Source organism: Ranitomeya imitator, chromosome 2 (genome assembly GCF_032444005.1).
Source record: "Ranitomeya imitator isolate aRanImi1 chromosome 2, aRanImi1.pri, whole genome shotgun sequence".
NCBI classification, from domain to species: Eukaryota; Metazoa; Chordata; class Amphibia; order Anura; family Dendrobatidae; genus Ranitomeya; species Ranitomeya imitator.
This window is the reverse complement of record NC_091283.1, coordinates 634410910-634426621: the sequence shown is the minus strand read 5'-3', so window position 1 is coordinate 634426621 and position 15712 is coordinate 634410910. Positions and strand designations below refer to the sequence as shown.

The window sequence follows — 15712 nt, the reverse complement described above, 5'->3', positions numbered from 1 at the left end:
TTTCTGCACATTTTACACGGCGGAAAGTCGTAGTTATTTATCGGTAATGGTATTTTTCGGAGCCCAGGAAACATACAGTCTAGAACACGTGAAGTCATTATTGCCCTCTACTCCTCTTTGGTCAGACCTCATCTGGAATACTGGGTCCAGTTTTGGGCACCACATAGACATCAACAAACTCGAGCAAGTTCAGAGAAGAGCGACTAGAATGGTGACCGGTCTGCAAACCATGTCCTATGAGGAACGGTTACAGGATTTGGGAATGTTTAGCTGCAGAAAAGAAGACTGAGAAGAGACTTAATAGCTGTCTACAAATATCTCCAGGGCGGTCACAGAGTAGAAGGATCATCTTTATTCTCATTTGCACAAGGAAAGACTAGAAGCAATGGGATGAAACTGAATGGGAGAAGACACAGATTAGATATTAGAAAAAACTTTTTGACAGTGAGGGTGATCAGTGAGTGGAACAGGCTGCGACGAGAGGTGGTGAGTTCTCCTCCAATGGAAGTCTTCAGAGGCTGGACAGACATCTGTCTAGGATGATTTAGAGAATCCTGCTTTGAGCCGGGGGTTGGACCAGATGACCCAGGAGGTCCCTTCCAGCTCTACCATGCTATGATCCTAAGTAACTACAGCTTTATTCGGTCTCCTATGACAGCACCAAGAGACAATTACAAAGAGGTAATAACTGCCTTAAGGAGGGACTACAGCCTGCAGCACTCCTACACCAAAGGTGAGATATATTCTATAATCATTATAAAAGGTGGAAGGAGAAGACCAAGTACAGTTTGGTCCATATATACAGTCATGGCCAAAATAATTGACACCCCTGCAATTCTGTCAGATAATACTCAGTTTCTTCCTGAAAATGATTGCAATCACAAATTCTTTGGTTTTATTATCTTCATTTAATTTGTCTTAAAGGGAACCTGTCACCCCGTTTTTTTCAGAATGAGATATAAATACTGTTAAATAGGGCCTGCGCTGTTCGTTACTATAGTGTATGTAGTGTACCCTGATTCCCCACCTATGCTGAGAAATACATTACCAAAGTCGCCGTTTTCGCCTGTCAATCAGGCTGGTCTGGTCAGGTGGGCGTGGTGACATCGCTCTTTTCTTCCCCAGCTTTCCGTTGGTGGCGTAGTGGTGTGCGCATGTCGCAGTGACGAATCCACTGCGCGCACGTGAAGAAGCAGCGCGCGATCTGCGCTATTACCCCCTGTCATCGGTGGGCGCAGTAGAGATCGCGGCGGCCATTTTCCCAAAGCCGAGTTTGCATCTCGGCTTTGGGAAAATGGCCGCCGCGAGTTTGCATCTCGGCTTTGGGAAAATGGCCGCCGCGATCTCTTCTGCGCACGCGCGGCATCCCGCGGCCATTTTCCTGAAGCCCCGTGCAGCAGAGCACTCCATCTGCGCACGCGCGGCCCCAGGAAGATGGCCGTCCCCACCGATGACAGGGGGTAATAGCGCAGATCGCGCGCTGCTTCTTCACGTGCGCACAGTGGATTCGTCACTGCGACATGCGCACACCACTACGCCACCAACGGAAAGCTGGGGAAGAAAAGAGCGATGTCACCACGCCCACCTGACCTTACCAGCCTGATTGACAGGCGAAAACGGCAACTTTGGTAATGTATTTCTCAGCATAGGTGGGGAATCAGGGTACACTACATACACTATAGTAACGAATAGCGCAGGCCCTATTTAACAGTATTTATATCTCATTCTGAAAAAACGGGGTGACAGGTTCCCTTTAAATGAAAAAACACAAAAGAGAATGAAGCAAAAACCAAAACATTGATCATTTCACACAAAACTCCAAAAATGGGCCAGACAAAAGTATTGGCACTCTCAGCCTAATACTTGGTTGCAAAACCTTTAGCCAAACTAACTGCGACCAACCACTTCCGGTAACCATCAATGAGTTTCTTACAAAGCTCTGCTGGAATTTTAGACCATTCTTCTTTGGCAAACTGCTCCAGGTCCCTGATATTTGAAGGGTGCCTTCTCCAAACTGCCATTTTTAGATCTTTCCACAGGTGTTCTATGGGATTCAGGTCTGGACTCATTGCTGGCCACCTTAGAAGTCTCCAGTGCTTTCTCTCAAACCATTTTCTAGTGCTTTTTGAAGTGTGTTTTGGGTCATTGTCCTGCTGGAAGACCCATGACCTCTGAGGGAGACTCAGCTTTCTCACACTGTTGGTCGTCTTCAGACTTCATAATGCCATGCACACGGTCAAGCAGTCCAGTGCCAGAGGCAGCAAAGCAACCCCAAAACATCAGGGAACCTCCGCCATGTTTGACTGTAGGGACCGTGTTCTTTGAATGCCTCTTTTTTTCTCCTGTAAACTCTATGTTGATGCCTTTGCCCAAAAAGCTCTACTTTTGTCTCATCTGACCAGAGAACATTCTTCCAAAACGTTTTAAGCCTTTTTAGGTAAGTTTTGGCAAACTCCAGCCTGGCTTTTTTATGTCTCGGGGTAAGAAGTGGGGTCTTCCTGGGTCTCCTACCATACAGTCCCTTTTCATTCAGACGCCGACGGATAGTACGGGTTGACACTGTTGTACCCTCGGATTGCAGGGCAGCTTGAACTTGTTTGGATGTTAGTCGAGGTATGACAACGAAACCATCGTTTGGGCGCATAATAATAATTTTTATTTATATAGCGCCAACATATTCCGCAGCGCTTTACAGTTTAACAGTTTCAAACACAAAAGTCATAAGTAACAACGTTAAAAATACAATAATTAAAGCAAAATAAGACGACCCTGCTCGTGAGAGCTTACAATCTACAATGAGGTGGGGGAGATGCAAAGTACAGGTGTGTATTTACAATGATGTATTTACAATCATGGTCCAGCCATCTTCAGGGGTTGGGGATAGATGGAGATAGTGAATGGGCTACACACACACACAAACATAACATAACTTTGATTAGTGAACGTGATAGGCCGCTCTGAACAAATGTGTTTTGAGCGAGCGCCTAAAACTATGCAAATTGTGGATGGCCCTAATATCTTGGGGTAGAGCATTCCAGAGGATATGCGCATGGCAGAGCTCGGAAGGGAATGAGCGCCGTTTGGAATGCAGACTTAGATGGATTGATCTATAGTTGTCACACAACATTCGCACAATCTTGCGTTGAAATCTCTTGTCAATTTTTCTTTTCCGTCCACATCTAGGGAGGTTAGCCACAGTGCCATGGGCTTTACACTTCTTGATGACACTGCGCACAGTAGACACAGGAACATTCAGGTCTTTGGAGATGGACTTGTAGCCTGGAGATTGCTCATGCTTCCTCACAATTTGGTTTCTCAAGTCCTCGGACAGTTCTTTGGTCTTCTTTCTTTTCTCCATGCTCAATGTGGTCACACAAGGACACAGGACAGAGGCTGAGTCAACTTTAATCCATGTCAACTGGCTGCAAGTGTGATTTAGTTATTGCCAACACCTGTTAGGTGCCACAGGGAAGTTACAGGTGCTGTTAATTACACAAATTAGAGAAGCATCACATGATTTTTCGAACAGTGCCAATACTTTTGTCCACCCCTTTTTTATGTTTGGTGTGGAATTATATCCAATTTGGCTTTAGGAAAATTCTTTTTGTGTTTTTTCATTTAAGACAAATTAAATGAAGATAATAATAACAAACAATTTGTGATTGCAATCATTTTCAGGAAGAAACTGAGTATTATCTGACAGAATTGCAGGGGTGTCAATACTTTTGGCCATGACTGTATTTGGAAAGAGACAACATTTTTCTAATTTCGGCTATAGACATTACCACAATGAATTTTAACCCCTTAAGCCCCAAGGGTGGTTTGCACGTTAATGACCGGGACAATTTTTACAATTCTGACCACTGTCCCTTTATGAGGTTATAACTCTGGAGCTTCAACGGATCCCAGTGATTCTGACATTGTTTTCTCATGACATATTGTACTTCATGACAGTGGTAAAATTTCTTTGATATTACCTGCGTTTATTTGTGAAGAAAACAGAAATTTGGCGAAAATTTCACAATTTTCCAACTTTGAATTTTCATGCCCTTAAATCACAGAGATATGTCACACAAAATAGTTAATAAGTAACATTTCCCACATGTCTACTTTACATCAGAACAATTTTGGAACCAAAAATTTTTTTTTTTAGGGAGTTATAAGGGTTAAAAGTTGACCAGCAATTTCTCATTTTTACAACACCATTTTATTTTAGGGACCACATCTCATTTGAAGTCACTTTGAAGGGTCTATATGATAGAAAATAACCAAGTGTGACACCATTCTAAAAACTACACCCCTCAAGGTGCTCAAAACCACATTCAAGAAGTTTATTAACCCTTCAGGTGTTTCACAGGAATTTTTGGAATGTTTAAAAAAAAATGAACATTTAACTTTTTTTTAACAAAAATTTACTTCAGCTCCAATTTGTTTTATTTTAGCAAGGGTAGAAGGAGAAAATGGACCCCAAAAGTTGTTGTACAATTTGTCCTGAGTACGCTGATACCCCATATGTGGGGGTAAACCACTGTTTGGGCGCATGGCAGAGCTCGAAAGGGAAGGAGCGCCGTTTGACTTTTCAATGCAAAATTGACAGGAATTGAGATCGGACGCCATGTTGCGTATGGAGAGCCACTGATGTGCCTAAACATTGAAACCCCCCACAAGTGACACCATTTTGGAAAGTAGACCCCCTAAGGAACTTATCTAGATGTGTGGTGAGCACTTTGACCCATTAAGTGATTCACAGAAGTTTATAACGCAGAGCCGTAAACAAATTTTTTTTTTCCACAAAAATTATTTTTTAGCCCCCAGTTTTATATTTTCCCAAGGGTAACAGGAGAAATTGGACCCCAAAAGTTGTTGTCCAATTTGTCCTGAGTACGCTGACACCCCATATGTTGGGGTAAACCCCTGTTTGGGCACACGGGAGAGCTTGGAAGGGAAGGAGCACTGTTTTACTTTTTCAACGCAGAATTGGCTGGAATTGAGATCGGACGCCATGTCGCGTTTGGAGAGCCCCTGATGTGCCTAAACAGTGGAAACCCCCCAATTATAACTGAAACCCTAACCCAAACACTCCCCTAACCCTAATCTCAACTGTAACCCTAACCACACCTCTAACCATAACCCTAACCCTATTCCCAACCGTAAATGTAATCCAAACCCTAGCCCTAACACTAACCCTGATGGGAAAATGGAAATAAATACATTTTATTATTTTTCCCTAACTAAGGGGGTAATAAAGGGGGGTTTGATTTACTTTTATAGCGGGTTTTTTAGCGGATTTTTAGGATTGGCAGCCGTCACACACTAAAAGATGCTTTTTATTGCAAAAAATATTTTTTGCGTTACCACATTTTGAGAGCTATAATTTTTCCATATTTTGGTCCACAGAGTCATGTGAAGTCTTGTTTTTTGCGGGACGAGTTGACGTTTTTATTGGTAACATTTTCGGGCACGTGACATTTTTTGATCACTTTTTATTCCGATTTTTGTGAGGCAGAATGACCAAAAACCAGCTATTCATGAATTTCTTTTGGGGGGGGAGGGCGTTTATACCGTTCCACGTTTGGTAAAATTGATATAGCAGTTTTATTCTTCGGGTCAGTACAATTACAGCGACACCTCATTTATATCATTTTTATGTTTTGACGCTTTTATACGATAAAAACTATTTTATAGAAAAAATAATTATTTTTGCATCGCTTTATTCTGAGGACTATAACTTTTATTTTTTCGCTGATGATGCTGTATGGAGGCTCGTTTTTTGCGGGATAAGATGACGTTTTCTGCGGTACCCAGGAACAGCGTCCAAACCCTGACTGTGGTCAATGCAGGTATATAAGTTCTCGACGTCGGCTGTCACAAAAATGGTGCCAGGGTCCACAAGGATGCCATCGACCCTCGACAGGACGTCCGTGGTGTCTCTTACATACGAGGGTAGGGTTTCCACTAAGGGCTTTAGGTAGTAGTCAATGAATTGACAAATAGGGTGACAAATACCATCAATCCCAGACACAATAGGACGACCCGGTGGGTTTCCCATCATGTGAGTCAGATTCGCTGTTATTATTATTTTGTTTTTAATTGTTATTATTTTCTGTTTTCTTATTATCAGTAATATTTTATGGACCTTATTTTGACCCGTCCGACCCTTCATGGACTTAGTTAACTTATATTCCTGCCATCCACAAGCAAGTACATCGCACGCCGGATTAAGAACGGGCTGGCCACTACACGAGCGGACTGCACAAGTACCGATACAGCAGCTCTTTGAGATTTTTTCTATTATGCAAAAATCACTCCATGTATGTTTACTCTGTACACTACCAATGATGCTGTAACAATGTATAGATATATTTTCTGGGTCTGCTCGCTATGGTAGCCTGTTCTCTTACGTGGCCGTGCGCATCGCGCTGCATATGGCCGGCTCAGGCATGTGGGCGGGCGTCTTTTCACCTGGTGTGCCTGCTCCGGGATTCTCTTCCGGCGCCTGCGCACTTAGGCTGACGCCTTGTCTCCATGCCAGGACCCTGCCGTTGCAGTGCGCTTGCGCCGCGATTATTGGCCGGCTTCACCCATGTGACTGGGGTCGGGGGGGGGTTATCTTAAGGTCCTGTTCGCCTTCACTCCTCATCCCCTTGAGAAAGCGGCGTGTAGCGCCGCAAAACGCGCGTCGCTCTCTGGCTGCGCCCTTCCCTCCTCATCCCTCCTGCGGTAAGCCCACTTGTCTTCTTTACTAATTTGCCCTCAATACTTATTGTATGCACTTTGTTACCCCTACGTTAGGGATGGATTTTTCATGGTATATAGTACATTCATGTCTACATGGGCTTGGTCACTAAATATTTTTATAGGGCTCACACTTTACCCTGCTTGTTTGGGCTACCATGCACGGTCAGTGAGGGGTGTTGTGGGGAGGTGGTTTCCCCTTCACATATTTATTGGAAATGTCTTTACCCTGACTTATTACTGCTTGTCAATTTTAATGTTTTGTAATAATAAAAATAATTGTTTATATCTAATTCCATGTTTTGCTCCTTGTTCTCCGGGTTCTATATGAAATTTGTGGAGCGGATTTAATCCGTCTGGGGGCTCATTATTTCTTTGTACCTTTTCCCAGACTGTCGTCATGTTTTTGGGATTTTGCATATTATTAGATATACACTGTGTGCAGAATTATTAGGCAAGTTGTATTTGGATCACATGATACTTTTTTTATACATGTTGTCCTACTCAACGGGCTCTGAAAAGTCCACAATTGTGAGATGTCTTGTAGAGGGAAGCAGCAGTCTTGAAATTGCCAAACTTTTGAAGCGTGATCATCGAACAATCAAGTGTTTCATGGCAAATAGCCAACAGGGTCGCAAGAAGCGTGTTGGGCAAAAAAGGCGCAAAATAACTGCCCATGAATTGAGGAAAATCAAGCGTGAAGCTGCCAAGATGCCATTTGCCACCAGTTGTGCCATATTTCAGAGCTGCAACGTTACTGGAGTAACAAAAAGCACAAGGTGTGCGATACTCAGGGACACGGCCAAGGTAAGGAAGGCTGAAAAACGACCACCTCTGTACAAGAAACATAAGATAAAACATCAAGACTGGGCCAAGAAATATCTTAAGACTGACTGTTCAAAGGTTTTCTGGACTGATGAAATGAGAGTGACTCTTGATGGACCAGATGGACGGGCCAGAGGCTGGATCAGTAAAGGGCAGAGAGCTCCACTCCGACGCCAGCAAGGTGGAGGTGGGGGACTGGTATGGGCTGGGATCAAAGATGAACTTGTGGGACCTTTTTGGGTTAAGGATGGAGTGAAGCTCAACTCCCAGACCTACTGCCAGTTTCTGGAAGACAACATCTTCAAGCAGTGGTACAGGAAGAAGTCGGTATCGTTCAAGAAAAACATTATTTTCATGCAGGACAATGCTCCATCACATGCCTCCAACTACTCCACAGCGTGGCTGGCCAGTAAAGGTCTCAAAGAAGAAAAATAATGACATGGCCCCCTTGTTCCCCTGATCTGAACCCCATGGAGAACCTGTGGTCCCTCATAAAATGTGAGATCTACAGGGAGGGCAGGGTGGATAAAAATCAATGTTTTAAAAAATAAATAAAAAAATAAATAAAATAATTTAAAAAAAAAAATCGGATTTTTTTTATTTAAATCGGATTTTTTTTTATTTAAATCGGATTTTTTTCAATAAACTGCTTTTTGAGGAAAATATTTTACCATCCAAAGGTTCTTCCATCATGAGATAAAGCTGAGTTGTTTAACTCAGTAGAATAAAGGCTGTATATGTGTAACATTCACAATGCCATGCTCTTCCAGAGGTTTCTGTAGGATTAGTGGGCAGTTTCTCTCCTATATTATCACAGACGCTCGCTTTACTTACGCAGTTCTCAAAACTGAATTTGACTCCGCAGAGGTCCCAGCCTCTTCTTCACGGCAAAAATGTTACAACATGAACAGAGTTGAGAAAAAGACCTTAATCCTATTGTTCTACAAACCTATGAATACAGAATCAACCCCTTCAGTGCCAAGTCCAAGAAGTTAGACAATATGTTTCTGATTGTTTGGAGTGGAATAGATCTGCACAACACAAGAAGAATGTGAATCTAAGTGTGAGGAGGAGGAAGGGCAAGCAGACAAGAAAATGAAAGTGAAACTTTGAGCACAATACTGCAGCATAGCCACAGACAGACAAGTCTGGATCTGTTTGTGTGCACGATCTGAGGTTTATTACATTCTTTCCTTATAATGGCAGCAGGCCGCAAAAGAGACCCAGTTTGGGAATATTTTCATGAAGCTCCTTCGCCTATCGGTAAGGCAGGCATGCGTGCAAAATGCAAACGATGCAACAAAGAGATGCAAGGCCTGGTGGCGCGAATGAGGCAACATCATGAGAAGTGCGGTGATGAAGATGACCAAAGAAACACTTCTGAACAGGCAGGATCTTCAGGTTGGTAAACATTTTTATTGAATCCTATTTCTAAAGACTGAACTGTCATGTGTGAGAAAAATTATATTTCTTATTATTACTGCATGTTACTGTCATTTGGTACAGTTATGAAGAAAAGCAAATATTCATTTTGGGGCAGTGATGTGTTGTGTACAATAAGCAGAAATTGTATAAACAATAAAATAACAGCATTGACTTTTTTTGTTTAGGGGAATTCATGGATTCTGGAAACTATCCACCTCCAATATCACCATCATCCTGTTCTACAGTTTCAGAGTTATCCATCCAGGATAGTGCTTCATTAGCAGCAGCATCATCATCATCAGACACCCACAGCCACATATCACCATCACCCAAAAGGAAGAAAAAACCTTTACCTCCTGGAACCACCATAGATACATTTGTGATAAGATCTAGCAGATAAGAAAAAGAGTTGATTGATGAAAAAATTGCCCAGTTTATTTATGCAACGAACTCTTCTTTCCGTCTGACGGAGAACCCACATTTCATTAATATGGTTCAGTCACTGAGACCAGGGTACAGTCCACCCAGCAGAGCTGATGTTGCAGGGAAACTGCTGGATCAAGTGTATGACAGAGAAATGGAGCAATGTGCAACAGCTCTGGAGGGTAAAATTGTTAACCTAAGTATTGATGGGTGGAGTAATGTCCACAATGATCCTATTGTATGTGCTTGTATAACAGCAGAAGAAGGTAAAGTCTTCCTTGCACAAACAACTGATACGTCAGGAAATGCACACACAGCAGAATACTTACAAGAAGTGGCAGTAAAAGCTATAACGACATGTGAACAAAAATTCAAATGTCTAGTACGCAGTTTGGTCACTGACAATGCTGCAAACGTATCCAAGATAAGAAGAGATTTAGAAGAGCAGGGAGGGAATACAAAGCTGCTAATAACATATGGTTGCAGTGCTCATTTGCTGCACCTCTTAGCCAAAGACTTAAGTGTTCCAGAAATAAAGGCTAATGTTGTTGAAATTGCTAAATACTTCAGTAATAATCATTTTGCTGCAGCAGCTCTGAAAAGGATGGGTGGAACCAAGCTAACGCTCCCACAAGATGTTAGATGGAACTCTGTGGTGGACTGTTTTGAGCAGTATATCAAAAACTGGCCTATTCTGATGACACTTTGTGAAGAAAATCGAGATAAAATAGATGGCACTGTCACGGCCAAAATCCTCAACATTGGGCTTAAGAGAAATGTTGACCATATGCTGAGCTTCCTGAAAACCATCTCTCAAGCTTTAAAAAAAATACAGAAAAATAGCTGTTTTATTGCGGATGCTGTTGAAATTTGGAAGGAACTGAGTGAACACTTAAAAACAGAACTACACATGGACAGAATTAAATTACAAGCAGTAAACAAACGAATGGGACAAGCACTGACTCCAGCTCATTTTTTGGCAAATATTGTCAATATCCAATATCAGGGTCAAAACCTAAGTGCTGAGGAAGAGGAGTTAGCTATGACATGGGTATCCAGCAATCATCCATCTTTAATGCCAACTATAATAAACTTCAGAGCTAAGGGGGAACCATTCAAGAAATATATGTTTGCTGAAGATATTTTAAGGAAGGTCACACCAGTAAACTGGTGGAAGTCACTTAAGCGCTTGGATTTAGAGACTGTTCAAGTAATGATTTCACTTTTAACAGCAGTAGCTTCTTCTGCAGGCGTTGAAAGAATATTCTCTTCCTTTGGACTCATTCATTCTAAATTGAGAAATCGGTTGGGACCCAATAAAGCAGGAAAGCTTGTTTTTCTTTTCCAGATTATGAATAGGAACAAAGAAGAAGATGATGATGAAGATGACGACAAGTGAGGTACAGCGGACAGCAGAGACAGTAGTATTTAAGTTTTTCATGTGTCGGCTGGGCTGACAGTCTAAGTTTCTTATAATATATATATATTTTGTTTAGCCAAACTAGTTAACAAACATGGATGTTTGTTTAAGCAAATAACTTATGCTGTAATGTTGTTATTGTTTCAGTTGAATAAATCTATTTAAATTGTTATTAAGGTCAGGATTATTTTTCTCCTTCCTAAGTACAACAGAACAGTGGTGTCCAAATATGAATGATTAACCCATTAAACTGGGGAGAAAAAAGTAATATAAAAAGTGATTCTAAAAATCTTCATCTACTTGCATGTTAAAGTAGCAAGAACTAGTTTAGGTAGAAACTTTGATTTAAATCACTGATTTAAATCAAGCCTTACTTACTAGTGATTTAAATCAGTTAGATTTAAATCAAATCCACCCTGAGGGCGTTAGAACAGTCCACCTCTCGGCACAGTGTCTGGAGGCTGTGGGGGCTGCTGCACGCAATGTTGGTTGTAGAGAGATCAAGCAGCTGACAGAATCTATGGATGGAGGCTGCTGAGTGTCATCATAAAGAAAGGTGGCTATATTGGTCACTAATCATTTGGGGTTTTGTTTTTGCATGTCAAATGTTTATTTCTAAATTTTGTGCAGTGATATTGGTTTACCTGGTGAAAATAAACAAGTGAGATGGGAATATATTTGGTTTTCAGTATCACCTCTATGCTGATGACACACAGATGTACATCTCTGGACCAGATATCACCTCCCTACTAACTAGAATCCCTCAATGTCTGTCCATTATTTCATCCTTCTTCTCCGCTAGATTTCTGAAACTTAACATGGACAAAACAGAATTCATCATCTTTCCCCCATCTCACGCGACCCCCCCCAACGAACCTATCCATTACAGTAAATGGCTGCCCACTCTCCCCAGTCCCACAAGCTCGCTGTCTTGGGGTAATCCTTGATGCTGATCTCTCCTTCAAACCACATATCCAAGCCCTTTCCACTTCCTGCCGACTTCAACTCAAAAATATTTCACGAACCCTTTCATTCCTCAACCAAGATTCTGCAAAAACCCTAGTCCATGCCCTCATCATCTCCCGCCTTGACTACTGCAACCTCCTGCTCTGTAGCCTCCCCTCTAACACTCTCGCACCCCTCCAATCTATTCTAAACTCTGCTGCCCGACTAATCCACCTGTCCCCCTGCTATTCCCCGGCCTCTCCCCTCTGTCAATCCCTTCACTGGCTCCCCATTGCCCAGAAACTCCACTACAAAACCCTAACCATGACGTACAAAGCCATCCACAACCTGTCTCCTCCATACATCTGTGACCTCGTCTCCTGGTACTTTCCTGCACGCAACCTCCGATCCTCACAAGATCTCCTTCTCTACTCCCCTCTTATCTCCTCTTCCCACAATCGTATACAAGATCTCTCTCAACCCTACTCTGGAACCCTCTACCACAACACATCAGACTATCACCTACCATCGAAACCTTCAAAAATAGCCTGAAGACCTACCTCTTCCAACAAGCCTACAACCTGCAGTAACCACCGATCGACCAAACCGCTGCATGACCAGCTCTACCCTCACCTACTGTATTCTCACCCATCCCTTGTAGATTGTGAGCTCTCGCGGGCAGGGTCCTCTCTCCTCCTGTATCCTCACCCATCCCTTGTAGATTGTGAGCCTTCGCGGGCAGGGTCCTCTCTCCTCCTGTATCCTCACCCATCCCTTGTAGACTGTGAGCCCTCGCAGGCAGGGTCCTCTCTCCTCCTGTACCACTTATGACTTGTATTGTTCAAGATTATTGTACCTGTTTTTATTATGTATTCCCCTCCTCACATGTAAAGCGCCATGGAATAAATGGCGCTATAACAATAAATAATAATAATAATAATATTAAGTTGCCTAATAATTCTGCACAGTAATAGTTACCTGCACAAACAGATATCCTCCTAAGATAGCCAAATCTAAAAAAAAAAAAAAAAAACACTCCAACTTCCAAAAATATTAAGCTTTGATATTTAGGAGTATTTTGGGTTGATAGAGAACATAGTTGTTGATCAATAATAAAAATAATCCTCTAAAATACAACTTGCCTAATAATTCTGCACAAAGTGTAAAAGCAGCCCATTAACTTCCAACTCTACTGCTGTTAGCACCTTCAGGTTAGAAGAACTTTCTATATCTTGGTGATCCCATAGGCCCTGGACCATGACGTCACTCATATGTGCTCCCCAACCAGAAGGACTTGCGCCTGTGGTGACTACTCGGGTTATGCGATTTCCGAGGGAACCCCTCTGGACAGATTACCCCCGTCTAGCCCCCATCTAAGGGATTTTACAGAAGCCCGGGATAAAGTCAGCCAACCTTGCAGAAACCAAGGGCTTTACCATTAATTAAGAACTCTTTGTAGGGTTCTTGTATGAAATTGTGCCCACTGGACCGCTGGAATGCATGAGGTTAGGAAACCCAAGAGGGACATGCCTGCCTAAGGGACATGGTAGGATTGTTAGATGCTTTCAAAACCTGGTGACGAAGAAAAACTAGCTTGTCAGACAGTAGACGACACTCCTGTTTTTCAGAGTCCAAAATGAGGCCCAAAAACTGTTGAACCCTCAAGGGTTGTGACCGGGACTTTTCAATATTCAATAGCAACCCCAAATGTTCCAGAGTGGACATTGTCCTCTCTACCTGAACCAGGCAATGGTCCGCTGACCTGCCGACAATGGGGAAATCGTTCAGGTAGGGAATGATGAGAATTTAAGACTCAAAGTGAGCCGTGACTTCGGCAACTACTTTAGTAAACACCCGAGGGGCAACTGCAAGGCCAAAGGGGAGGGCCCTAAACTGCAAGTGTCGGACCGAACCTCCCATGGATACTGCCACCCTGAGGAACTGCTGATCTATGTGGACAGGCACATGGCATCTTTCAAATCCAAAACTGCCATAAAAGTTTTCAAAAACCAGCTTTATTGCAGAGCCAATTGAGTCCATCTTGAAGGGGCGAATTCTGCCTGCTACGAGGGAGAGGAACGGAGGGGGGTTACCCTGAATTTATCTCGTGGATTGGAAGAAAATTCTAATTTGAGTCCCGATAATATTAGACACTGAACCCAGACACTATAGGTGATTCGAGACCAGGCTGGGTAGGAGGCAGATAATCTACCTCCGAAGGGAACAGCTAGTCATTGGAACGGCTTCTTACGCTCTCGTGATGAGCCTCCAAAATAAACCCCTAACCTCTTTTCTTCCTCTCATCCCACTTAGCTCAGTCTCTGGAAGGCCTCCTATGACAACCTTTTTCTGCTGAAGGGACTACGGTAGGAAGGGGTCGACAAGCTGGGAAACCTCTTTTTATCATCCCGTGCTTTCTCCAGAAGTTCGCCCAGGACTGGACCAAAGAGGTACTCCCCCCTCACATGGGATGGAACTAAGTCTGGACCTGGCTTGAATATCCCCTGGCCAGCATTTTAACCATAACGCCCTCCGAGCTGCGTTAGAAAGCCCTGCTGCTCTTGCAGCCATCTTAACCGAATCCACTGAAGCATCGGACAGAAATGTTGCAGCACCCTGAATCACCGGTAAGATGTTCAGAATAGTCTCACGAGGGGTTCCCTCTTTCAACTGAGTCTCTAGTTGATCCAGGCAGATCGTCATTGAGATAACTGATCAGGTAGACGCTACTGCTGGCCTCCGGGATCCAGCCGACATCTCCCATACCCCTTTAAGGAAAGTGTCAGCCTTCCTATCTAGAGGATCCTTCAGGGAAAGAGGACTTTGAAGTCTTGGCCACCGCTGCATCAAGTTTCAGGGCTTTATTTTAATTATTTACAGAGGGGTCTTCGAAAGGGTACCTTCGCTTAAATGCTGGAGGCAAGGAGCTCCTTTTTTCCGGCCTCTTCCACGCTCGGTGAACCAGGTCCTGAATTTTCTCATTTAGGGTAAAATATCTGCGTTTTCTCTGATCCAATCCCCCAAACATGACATCCTGTCCCGAACGTTCCGGCCTGGATTCTGTCACCCCCATAGTTCATCTGACCGCTTTCACTAATATGTCCACGCGGTCTAAGGGAAAGCAGAAACGGCCAGAATCTTCTTCCGAGGAAGAAGATGAAGGGGAGGAGACCAAGGAATCCTCATTCCTCACGTAGTTAATAGAGGTGTCTGAATCCGAAAAGCTTGTTTTACATCCTTTTTGGAACTTTCTCCCTGAGATAGGGACCACATGGACTCCCTCATTTCTGTCCTAATGATCTCCTTCAGGCTTGCGGTTAAGTTGTGCGTTTCCTACGCTACCTGTGGAGGGGTCAACCATGGGGCACTGTATCCTACCCTAGTGGCTGATACCCCCCTCCCTGGAGAAGCCTCACCGTCTGCTGGACACAGGGCTGACATAACCTTTTCGAACAAGAGTCCAGCAGGGGGCATCTGCAGAGGGCACATTCCTTGTGTCTTGACTTCACTGTACATTTCTTCCCCTAGCAGCATAGGGAAATAAGGGGAAGACGGCATCACCAAGTGAAAATTCAGGAAGATCCCTTAACAAATTAGGAGGAAGTAAGTACAGGAACACGAGGGGGGCATCTCAGCCAACGCTGCTGACTCATCCACTCTGGAGGAGCTCCTGCGGCTGGACCGACCACTTGCCTGGCCATCACCCGTCTCAACATGGGTCTTTCGCCGAGCAGTATGGGGCTTTTGAGTAGTGTGTTGCTGTGCAGGATTCTCCTGCTGCTGTATCACCTGCTGCTGCTAGTCACCACTCTCCATGGTCTCAGAAGCACGGCATGCATTTGCACACTTCCTTTTATACAATCCTCCAACCCAAAATCCAGGTCAGCAGGTCATGGCCCAGCTGCCTCCCTCCCCTGGAACCGCACATCCCCAGCGTGA

The 15712-nt window shown here is 43.6% G+C and overlaps 1 protein-coding gene across 2 annotated transcripts in view; it reads right to left on the bottom strand.

The window, feature by feature from the left end:
• SEC23IP (SEC23 interacting protein) overlaps window positions 1-15712 on the bottom strand; it is a 158017-nt gene that overhangs the window by 122440 nt on the left and 19865 nt on the right. The gene's annotated exons all lie outside the window — the stretch shown is intronic.